General features: G+C 33.6%; 1 protein-coding gene across 1 annotated transcript in view; it reads left to right on the forward strand.

The window, feature by feature from the left end:
* The first annotated feature begins 6,070 nt into the window (after window positions 1-6,070).
* Window positions 6,071-12,258, forward strand: part of Cntn5 (contactin 5) — a 1,239,665-nt gene continuing 1,233,477 nt past the window's right edge. Inside the window, exons 1-2 of the mRNA XM_047518061.1 lie at window positions 6,071-6,211; window positions 6,294-6,405. The gene's annotated coding sequence lies outside the window, so the exon portion shown is untranslated. The remainder of the gene's footprint in view (window positions 6,212-6,293; window positions 6,406-12,258) is intronic.

Here is a 12,258-nt window from a genome sequence, read left to right on the forward strand (position 1 = left end):
ATATAAAAGAGATGTCATCCAGCTAGAATATATGGATTAATTTTTTTTTTCCATATTAAGAGAGCTTGGGATCCTTACAAGAAAGGTGCTATTTAAGCATAAAATATTAGTGTTGTATCTGTACTTGCATAGCTTATAAATTATATCTTGAGATTTCACAGACACAAAGCAGGTTTTTACCATTGTCAGCAAGCAAAGCCAATGTAGCTGTTCCAGAGCAGCCTCCTGCGTCATCAGAACAATTGCCAGCTGAGCCCCGATACCTTTGTTGCTACCAATTACTCTAAGCAATGGTTGAAAATGGCTGTGGTAGAAAGAACACAGTTCAATTTCTAGATGCCAGGCAGACCTTCACATGATAACAGGAAAATAGTTTCCTTAACTCAAAGATAGAAAATTTGATATAAATGGCATTGATGGCAAAAAAAAATTCGACACAACAAAACGTATCTTCAGAAGAGAATAGCATTTATTGCTAAAACTATGTATTTTCTTCCAAAATTGTGGGCTGTTATATGCCCATTAGCATGTTGAATAAGGTATTATTTAGGCACAACACTACAACTGGGAAAATATGTAATGATTCCCTTTTGAAGTATAAGAAAAATATTTTGGAAGAATCTAATATTTAAACCCACATCTCTTTACAGTGCTTAGCACAGTAGATTCCTAATGAGTGTTAATTGAATGAAGCATATATCTCTGATTATATGAAAATGCCATAAACTGGCAACTCATGAATTTATTTATGCACCTGTGCTAGAATCATTTTCTTTATATTGTTCTCTCTATGCATGAGGTGTGTTATCTGTACCTAGTAAGAACAAATTTTTTTTGTTTTGTGTTGTGATTTAGTTGTTTTATTCTAATCAGAATGGAAATTGGCTTAGTAAGCAGGTTAGGACCATTAAAGTAGAGGCAGATTACTTGGGTTCGAGCTTCAGTTAGGTCTTTGGTATAAAATGGAACAATTCATCTAAAACATGCCTACTCTGATGCCTAGTATATAGTTAGCCCTCAATAAATATTAATAGCTCTTGTAAGTACAAGATCATCTACTAAAATGACAATTTTGCGATTACCCAATGTGTTTCTCAGGTGCTCTATGTTAAATAATCTGTATAACACTTTTTATAGTCTCATATCATAATTTGGGGTTCAAATCAGCTCCCTAAAATTTCAATGTCCCTAGGAAAGAACTTAAATGACATTACTAATTAGACCATGAGTGCCATCTAGTGTTCGATATTGCTAACTTCAGGCTTACCGGTGAACAAAAAAATAGGTGATGAATCTGCCTCAGCTATATAATACAATCTCGGAGGGAGTCTTAGACAAACAAATGAGGTTTCCTATATGTACACTGCTAAACCAATTACAATGTAAACATAAAGTGCATCAGTGTTGGGGGTGATTTATTTCTTAGCACATACAAAGCATGCAGTTATGTTCTGGGCATAAATATAGTTAAAAACATTTTTAAGCCTAATTGTGAATATGGATTAGAAATAATATGAGTTCAGATGTAGATGAAACCATGAAGGATTAGAATAAGAGATGGGTGTAGTATTCGATATCAATGTTTAGAAGAAAAATTATTTTGATTTAGAGCAGAAAGTCAAAGATAGGTCAAGTGAATGTGCCAGGCATGCTTTTGAAGAAAGGGAAGAGGTAGAAAATGATCAATATATAGCACACATGTGACAGTCCTTCAAAAATCAGACACAACAATTTAGACCAAATGTAAGTAACCATTAATATTTTTATCCCAGATTGAGAAGTTTGGTAAGTGGAGACTCTAGAGAAATATCTAGTCATGGTCATATAAATCATAAAGTTTGCATTCCTTCACAGAAACAACTTCATATGTGAAGAGCTTGGTGATATAATGTTGTGTAAAATAGACTTAACATCTGGAGAAGCAAACATATTAAACTAATGGGCATCCTGAGACGAAAGGTGTATCCAAGAAAAAATAGAAATACTTATTTCGAGGAAGTTACTGGATGAAATGTAATGAGTAAATTTTACTTCAAAGTTAGTAAGATTTCATCCTTTATTCCTGTTTTCTGAAATCTACTTTCACTGCCAGTGTTTTTTGTCTTTCCGAGGAAGGAACATTTTTGTTGAACTAAGATGTGACAGAGGATGATCTGAATCCCGTATTTAGATCAGACATTTCAGCCTGCGTAAGCAAACATTCCTAGATGACCACCAAAACAGTCATACAAGAGCTGATCATTCATACCTCTTTAATGATTTTGGTTGCAGATGTTATCAAGACATCCACAAAATAGGCTAAGTTCTTTAGTGCTGTTTGTGGAAGCAGCTGTTAAATTAATTAAGTTGCTATAATTTCTAAGTATGATTAAGATATGTTTATTTTTGTTTCCACAAAACAGCTATATTAGTAAGATGAATGTTCTAAGAAACCCAAATGAAAATTTAAATCCTCATACTTTTTCCAATTTCAGTGAAAGTTTACTTTTGGATCTTCATGTTTTCTTTTATATTTATAAAGAATATAGTGTACACTGACAATGCAAGGTTTTCATTTTCTTAATTATACTTTCAAGTACTTTCACGTTCCTGCTCTTATTAAAAGATAACAGAGGATTAAAACAATAAAATAGAAAATGCAAATGCTGGAAACAGTTTGAAAAGGTAAAGCAGGGGATTGAAGAAAGATGATTCATCTAGATTTTAATTGAATATTGCTGTTCCCCTTTATTTATATTACAATTTGGAAGACTATAATAATAATAATTATGATCTATTAAATAGAACCTTATATGAATTAAATCCAAAGAAAGAGAAAGGAGGACATGGTTTAAAAATCTGTAAAATGAAAAAGACAAAAGCTTAGAGGCAAGTCAACTGCTACAGATGTGCTGCATCTGCTTGCTTGCCCACTGGGGACTAGCAGATAAAGAGATTAAGACATTTACACAAAGATGGCTAGACAACAAGATCAGATAAGCAACATGACAGCTAGGTAGAGGTACTATAACCCTACCATGAAAAAATTACCTGATAAGCCACTTAACCCACCTGCAAACAATATTTTTAATTCATTCAATGTACAAAGACTATTTTATTAGTGCAGAGAATGACTGGTGAATTCCAAAATGTCACTGACGTTGTCAAATAAAGAGAAGTAAGTGATCTTTAATAATGTTTTATTAAGTGAAAAATATTGGGATTTTATAATGACATGAATAGTTCCATGTCTATTAAATAAAAATAGACAATAGCTTAAAATCCCATATTCACATGGTATTAGTGGAAAATTTTAGTTACAGCATATGTGGAAATATTTGGTATGAACTTGGAAAATAATTTAGTTTGTTTCTCTTAGAAGAACTCCTACAAGGATTTTTGGGTTTTTGGTACTTTAAAAACCAGTTTCTTGAATTTCAGATATTGACCTGCTCATGCTTGAACCATGTTAAGAGGACATAGACATGAACATGATCGGTACAGCTCTCACTTTCCAAGCAAAAAAATAAAAATACACAGCACAAAATAAACTTCATGATAGCGAAATTCCAGGTTTTTTTTTCTGAAAAATGAAGTCAGCTAAGCTAATTATATATATGTTGCACATATAGAAATTAATATGTAACATATCATTGTATAATACAGCAAAATGAAACACTATAAGTAGTAAAAGAATAAGTATAGTCATTCTTTCTGGTTTCTGATGAAATGTAGCCATGTAACCTCACCAATCCCAAAGAATGACTTGAAGTCTACATTCTCAATTTGTACTGATGGAAATAGACCATACCACCTCTGATTAATCACATTCAACATCTCCTTTTTCTCCTTAAGTATTAGAAAAACCTCAAAAGGAAAAATGTCATTACATTGTCTACTTGTGTCAAAAATGTGTTCATACCCTGTTGTTGTGATGGTTTTGCCCCCTTTATAAAAATTCAAAACATCATAATCCTTTAGATTCTTCAATTTAAAAGGAAGAAAGATGTACTCCATATGCAACATGTGGAAGGTGAACTTTCTTGTCCTTGCTATTTGTGGGAAGGTACCAGTCATGTGACTGATGGTGTTTCCTTTTCTACATTGGCTATTTGCTATCCCCCTAGTAAACTTAGGGCTATGTCTAACAAAAAGTCAAGAAAGTTTTCTGTACAAACCCTGATCCTGATTTCATCACATCTCTGCTAGTATTTCCTTATCTTGTCTTGATTTTATTGATGCACCTTTTAATTCATTTTTAATTGAATATATTCCTATAAGTCAACTTACATCCTTTTGGGATCAAGACTGGTTGAAAGAAAATATGTGAAATGGATGATATAATGATTCAACAAACAGCTGAAACTTTCAAATCATGTGTAATGGAAAGGTATTCTAGGAAGACAACTATCAGCAAACTCACTGTCTATATCTTGCCTTAAGGCTATATGTGTTCAATTATAATAAACACTGAAAGACAAAAACCTCATTGCACAATAAAAAATGCTTTAAAGCTCTTAGACTTTGAATCTATTTTGTGATATATTTAAAGAGGTTATAAAAACCCTGGTGATTCTCTGTGTTAACCAACAGCCTGATGCAGGAGCGAAGCCAGTGAAGCAGAGGAAAAGCTCAGAGAAGTCGAATCTCCACAGCAATCCTTCAGTTAACACATAAAGAAAATAACCTGATTACTGGAAAGAGGGAACAAGAAATAAAAAGTATGGAAGGGTAGAGAAGCATTAAATGGGAGCACACAAATTTGTCTTTGCTACAGAACCAGAAATCAACCTAGATCCTGAGGGTGGCCATTAAGAGTAGACTGGATATTTGTACAACATCCGTGGATGAATGAGAAAAAACCAAGAAACAGGAAAAAGACTAATTTTAATTACCCAGAAAAGCTGCAAGAGAAAGAACACAGAGCTGGTGGTAGACGGCTTCCAGCTACAGGCAGCATGGTACTGTACTCTCCTTGCCAATTAGAGCCAGTCAGACCCCATTGGGGAATTAAGTGAGCAGAGGAAGCAGCCTCAGTACAGGGTCAAGCTAGACTCACACACTTGAAAAACGGACACCAACCGATACAGGTGCGACCTGAGACTCCCGCACGTTTTTATGTATAGACACACAGGAATAGAAGACAGTACGTGGGCTTGCCTTTCCACTAAATACAGGTGCAAACCACATTCTCTATGGAAATACATTGCAAAGAGAAGTACGTAATTTAACAAACAGGCAATTACCAATCAGACGAATTGAGGGAATTGGAGAATGAGTCAAAGACTGAAAGAGAAAAAGTAGAAGGGAAACTGGCAGAACAATGGCACTAAAGCTGCCACACTGTGGATTTACTACCTGTGCTATTTTTCCAATTACAGCCATTGTGATATAAAAATTCAGAAAAAGAGCTGCTGTCTGAGACTAAGCCGGTTATTTCCTTAGCTTTTTTAGAACTGACACGAAGCAACAACAAAATCAAGGAGAAATAAAAACAGTTCCAACCTAATAGTCCTGAGATGAAACTAGCAAGCGTACAAACAAAAGAGAAGTGCTTCCCAGTCAGGACCTAAGAAAATTCTCCAAAGTGAGAAAGTGCCGCTCTCCAGCCAACCTAAGTGAACGCGAGAGTCTGTGCGGCTGCTGTCAGAGGTAGAAGCCAAAGACTTGGAATCAGAGAGGAGAAAGACAGCAGCTGGCGCGAGAGGAAGGGACTCTGCCTCTGCGTTCTCCCCGTGCAGTCTTCAGCCAACACGTTTGCTTTGTAATCTTTGAATGTTAAATACTGAAAGGTTGCAGAGCAGAAAAGCCTGGGGAAGGGGGGCAAGCCCTCCGTACTTAGGAGGCAAGGGAAATACCGGTAGACTAGTGAGAGGAGCGCAGCAGCATTTAAAAACCCTTCTTGAGGCAAACAGTCTTTTAAACGCGGGGACATGCTAAATGAACCTTTTCAGCGAGAGGCAGTGAAGCGCTGGGCGCGGGCGACAGCGACAGCGCGGGCGAGCGGGGAGGGGCGAGGGACCGCTCCGGGAGGACACAGCCAGTCAGAGGCGCGGGGCGCGGGGCGCGCGGACGCATTGGAGGAAAACACTCGAGCCCCAAACACACCAGCCGGAGGAGGCGCCGCACCTACTTCCCAATATAACCAACTACAGAGAGGGGGAGTGTAACTGCGAGAAGGCAGCAGCCAAAGTGCCATTAAAGCTCGGGGCGGAAAGGATGCGTTACCTGGGTCCGGTCTTCTGGGAGAGGCAGGGCAAGCCGGAGGATTCCCTCTGAATGATTAAAAACTCCGCAATTCTCTTCTGCCACAGGCTGAAAAGGACCCAAGGAACTGCTCTATCTGAACTGTGCCGACGGGCAGGAGGATGGGAGACAGGAACTGAGAGTCACAGAGGAAGGACAGGGGAGTCTGGCATCTCATTGGTAAGTGGCTGACATTCCTTTACCAGTGACTGCTTTCTGTGATTGTGCACTTCATCTCCCAGCCACTTAGGATTTTTGACACATTGGCTTCTGAAAAGCCATCCTTTCTTACCATGTTGCCAGAATGTAAAAACTGTTAGATGAAGCTTTTCTTTTCTTCTTTTTCTTTTTTTAAAACATGCTATTTTTCTCTGCTGGGATTTTATGCTGAAAAGTTGAAGCAAGAGTAAATATAACCCTTTTGCATATCTCCTAATGTCACCCAAAATAAGAGCAAATGATTCACAGAAATAAATTATAATGTAATATATGCCAGGATGGGGTAAGAAGGTTTCTACAGAAGAAGTCAAATGGTCAGAAAAAAAGGATGTTGTTCTCAGGTACTGACTGTAGGTCTTATGCTGGAGCAATGTGTTTTCGAGAATACAGTCCAAATAACCGGGCATCTGGCAGTGCAATAACTTGTTAAAATTCAGGACAGATGCTCTATAAGTGGAGTTCTGTGAAGTTCGGGAAACCAAGAAAAACAATCTTGGATTTTTTTCTAAGTATTGTATAGGATGTGGTGGATTGAAAATATGAAAATATGTTCAAAAATCCTTATTTTTATTAGGAAAAGTGGGAAAGAATATTTTTGCACCTAGATAAATATGATGTACAGAAAGCTGTGAATTACTATGACAACCTGAAATTTTTAAGTTGGTTTAATTAATTTTATAAAGAACAAGAATCCACCATATGTTTTTAAAAATTGTATAAATTCTCTAGCATGAAAAGTACAATTCAGTATGGTGATTTTAACACAGACTCAAAAGCAAAAACTTTTAAACTGTTGTATATACAAAGCTTTACTACCTACAGGCATTTCATCTGATGGTTAATTTAAAAGAAATCATTTAGAGGTCCTATACTTCTACTTTGATTCTGAAAGTTAGCTATGGAAGTAAGTATGAAAAAAGTAAATATCAATTAGAATTCCAGTGCTTAAAAAATATGGACAGATAGTCAAATTTAAAAATTATTGGGAGTGTAATTGGTTGTTATTGAATTGCTCCAGAAATACTTATGAATATCACAGTGAACATATAGGAGTACATCATGATTAATGCAGTGACACTAAATATGAAAGATTTAGTAAATATTAAGATAATACTTTTTAAATGCCTGTAGACAATTTTGAACAACTCACACATGATTCTTTGCATATTTTCATATTACATGCTTAAATTGTTATAAGTTCTGTGTGAACCATTATGTCAAGTCTTAAATTTGTCAGGCATATGTTTGCTCTGATCAAATGTAAAACACAAAATTACTGTGGAAGAATTTGAAAATAAGACAAAGTATTAAAAAGTAAAACACATTACATGCAAAAATCAATTAAGTCTGGTTAAGTAAAGCTAGAACAAGTTTCAGAGCTAAGGTTAACTAAAAAATTTAATGTGATATAAAAACAAGAATTTGAAAAATAGTTTAGCTGGCGTCTGAGAAAATGATATTAAGGCATACTCGAAAAGAGAAAACAGAAAGTAAATGAGATTTTTATTACAATGTAAGTGACTATGTTTCTGGGTAGGGGTTGGTGGAGCCCTTTAATTGTTCCTTTTTAAAACTTCTGAAAACCTAAGAAATGAAGAGTAAAACTGAGAATTTTACTTTCTGATTCCATGGACAAGGATATTGAGAATTAGGATCCATAAAGTTTAGAAAAAAGAACATTACCACAATGATTACCTAAATACCAGATGTGTGTATAAGTTGTAAGTTTCCTGTTCACCAGCATGCTCTTGGAAATACATCTGAAAAGACAGAGTTGTGGGATTTTCAAAAGGATGACTGACATACCTGAACATTTCTTAAGGTGACCAATAAATACTTGAACTGTTAGGTGGTCTGAAACCTAATAGTTATGAGGTTGGTAAGTTAGAGAGAAGAACTAAACTCAAATCATGCACATATACATAAATATGTTTACTCAAGAAGTATCATTAAAAATTATTTGCTTGTGGAATTTTAATCTCATGCATTTACAAGTAAAACTCTACTAGAAAAGTGACGTTTGGCTAACATATATTTCTTTTTTTATTTAACAATTTATAACCCTTCACCACCTCAGGGTAGAAGTGAGCATGGTTTGATGTTCAGACAGCATTAAGGACCAGAGAGTGTCAGTAAAGGGTAGAGGGCTCTCTGTAGAAATAAAGTAAGAGGATGCTATGCTGGTCAAGTCATTTGGAACTCATCTTACTTATAGATAACACAAAAGTAATTTTTGTAAAGACTAAAATAAAAAGATGAATTTTTTTTCTATATGACTATAGTAGTATGAACATGACTTGACTATATATAAGTTACCTTGGCAAAACCAAAGTTTTATAGCAGAGTTTTTTTAGTCCCCCAATGGATCAAAAACTATTCTAGAATGTTATGAAGATATTTAAAATAGTGTGATTTTCTGAATCCATTTTAACACACATTTTTGATTACCTATAGTCTTTTTGAGTTATCTTCTTAAATATATCTTTAACTATTTCTACTAAGAGGTTGGCAGTTTATTTATCTTAAAGAGATTCATAAACTTATATTGTTTACCTTTAGAAATTCTGACTTCAAGAGCTTAGAAGTTTTCATTTCTTTCTTATTCCCGAAGACAGAGGTATAAAACAGGAGAGTTGTATGTTTCTGACGTGATATTTTTTAGACTGGCGTTAAGACTGTGCACTGTGCTAATATGTTACATGAACTTCTTAGCACTTTATAGCAGGAAAGAGATTGGTCAGAAGTTCAAAGCAGTAGAATTCCTGCAGAGGTTTATTTTATTTGTGATCAATAACAGTACATTAGAGACTCTTCCATTTTAAAAAGTAATGAAGTATATAAAACTCCGCAAGTTTTAGGATTAAAAACTATAATGAACCATGTTTTATCTCTCTGCTCTTTTAATTAAGTTTGCCTATTATATGATTTTTTAAAACAAAATTTAGTTGTAGATGGACATAATACCTTTATTTTATTTATTTATTTTTATGTGGTGCTGAGGAGAAAACCCAGTGCCTCATGCATGCTAGGCAAGCATTCTACCACTGAGCTATAAACCCAGCCCTTTGTATGACTTTTTAAATATTCCAGTGTATATTGTTAGAAGGTTCTGGTAAATGGAATATAATCAGTTTTTATTTCCTAGACTTGAACAGTTTTTTTATAATAAATGATTTTCATTTAAAATTTAAAAAGGCAAATTCTATGTTTCCATACAGTGGATAGAAGAAATAAATTTAAATGGCTTTATTATACATACACACACACACATGTATATATTTACTTTTTAGAAAGACAAGTTTTTATAATTAGATTATTTCATCAAAGTTATTTCATGCAAATTTTTTTCTGCTTTTTTTTTTTAACCAGTCTCTTAAGAATTCATCATGGCCTAAAGAACTTACTGCCCTGTATCACCACGTTTTATGTATTTTTACAAATAGATTTCTCTTAACAAATCAAGTATTATATTATTAAATTACATGAACTTATCTTAGGACCACTTTTTATAATTTCTCTTCTAGTGTACCTCTGAATTATATTTTTATAAAGTAAATATAGAACATTTTCATTTGCATAAAAAACTTTCTTGAGTTAAAATACAAGTTTTTAATTTCATATTTCAAAGTACTGTATATTGTTCTCATGATATAGCCTCTTTCCATATCATCTCATAACACTTAAATACTTGGCAAAGTGTGGAAGTTTCTTTGTTGGTACAGGGAAATGGAACTCTCCAAGTAAACCATCAAGTGATTCAGAAAAATACATGAAAATATATTCTGTTTTGTGGAAACCAAAAAGCCAATGAATGTGTCATTTCTTAATCTGATATAAAATAGTGTGAGATTTATCATTTTTGAGACTCTTTAGAAACGACTGTACTATTATTTCCCATGTTTTTCTTAAGGTGAAATTCCTTATAATCACTGTCATTTTTAAGTGATTTAGAAATGTTTCATTAAGTGCATTTGACAACACAGGTGTAAAATTATTATTTTTGTTCTGTATTTCTCATGTATCCCTCAAGAATTCATAATGACTTACCCTTAAAGAACTTGCTATCTCGTATTACCACTACTTATGTATTTTCTCACAAATACATTTCTATAAACAAATTCAACAGAATTTGGATTTCCTCTGTGCTAATTTGGGTTTCAAATACTCCATAACTCAGTTTGCATACATCAAAAAAAATTGAGCTCTTGATAGAAAAGAAGGGGCTAAGTTATATGTATGCACTATTCACTAATCTCAGTTTTATAATTCTGTGTTTACCAAGAAATATATATGTACTTAAGGGTTGTGCACATTATTCAAATTCTAAGCAGTTATATTATGGTAAAGGAGAAAGAAGAAAGTGTTAAATTTATCTAAGTGATGAAATATTTTTTCCTTACATTAACTGGAAAAAACTAATTACATGTGCAAACATTTAATGAGAGGTGTAGAAATCTCTTCCACATCATTCTTACAGCTGTCAAATGCTCAGGAAGAACATCTCATCTTCCATTACCTTCTAGCAGTAACTCTGTCATATGGGGTTTAGGAAGAGAAATTTTGCTGATCACATAGGTGGTGAAAAGTCCTTTGAAATTGTTTTGACTTTGATATACATATTAGCAAAAACATTTATTAGGAGTTCGAAAAGCAGATGATTTTTTAAAGAAGGATATTATAATAGCATAATATTTAATACTGTGTCCACAACCACACCAGGTTTCATGTATTTTCACAATTTTTTTTCTATTTATTGGAGTTTATATCTATAACTAATAGCAAAATGGAATATTTCATGATAAATTTACTTTTAAGTATATAGTTTCATCTCTATTTTATCAAATATTTAATTTACTATTTGAATGTATTAATTAAAAAACTTTCTGAAATTAAACCAAGATTGAAGGTGACATTTGAAGAAGTTAGAACATCTATTTTAATCCACCAATGTACTCCAATGGGAGTTTTATGTATAAATTTGCTTCAATTTATGTGATATTTGTTGAGATACTATTGTTCTTCAGTCTCTAAAACTACAGAATTAGACAAAATCTGTGTTGATTAAATTGATATCATTTGGAAGATACAGTTGAGTGGCAATAGGGAATTAGAATAATTCTTATGTTCTAGACAGAAGTTTTATTTGTCATTTCATAATCATTAAATATGAGATAGTTCCCTGGATATGTGAATAGATAAATACAAGTGCCCTGAAATATTTCCAAGAACTTATGAAAAGTTCCATGTTTAATCCAAGTTAGACTTTGTGTTTTGACTTAGTTATTTTGAAACTCGGTGGTTCATATTGCTTTCTCAAAGAACTAAATTTTCCTAATTTCATCTCCCATACTACAAAATAACAAAATAATTTGTGACAATTTTATTTACTTTATTTTATTTTATTTTATTTTGGTAATGGGAAGGAGATTTTTCAGTGTTGGGGATTTTGAGTAACAAATTAAAAAAAAATTGCAACCTTAAATTTCATAATTCAGTGTACTGCTATCTTCTGTTTCTTTCAATGTCACTGTTCTAATGATTCTGTGTAAGTAATTAAAAGAGAGTTCCTGGTGTTAAAATAACCATTTCGTTAAAAACCAGCACAAATCCCATGAATTATTAAGGACAAATTGTGAGAACTACATAAGAAATGGTGACAAAACAATGCATTTAGTCTTGGAAAGAACCTTATAAAGCTCCCGTTTTCACCTAGTATCATGAAGACTGGTAATGTGTGATACAAAGAAGTGAGATTTCAACATTGTTAAGTAATGAAAAAATGAAATTAGAACTCAGGTCTCTTACATTTCTAGG

The sequence above is a fragment of the Sciurus carolinensis genome, chromosome 11, assembly GCF_902686445.1.
Source record: "Sciurus carolinensis chromosome 11, mSciCar1.2, whole genome shotgun sequence".
Classification (NCBI taxonomy): Eukaryota; Metazoa; Chordata; class Mammalia; order Rodentia; family Sciuridae; genus Sciurus; species Sciurus carolinensis.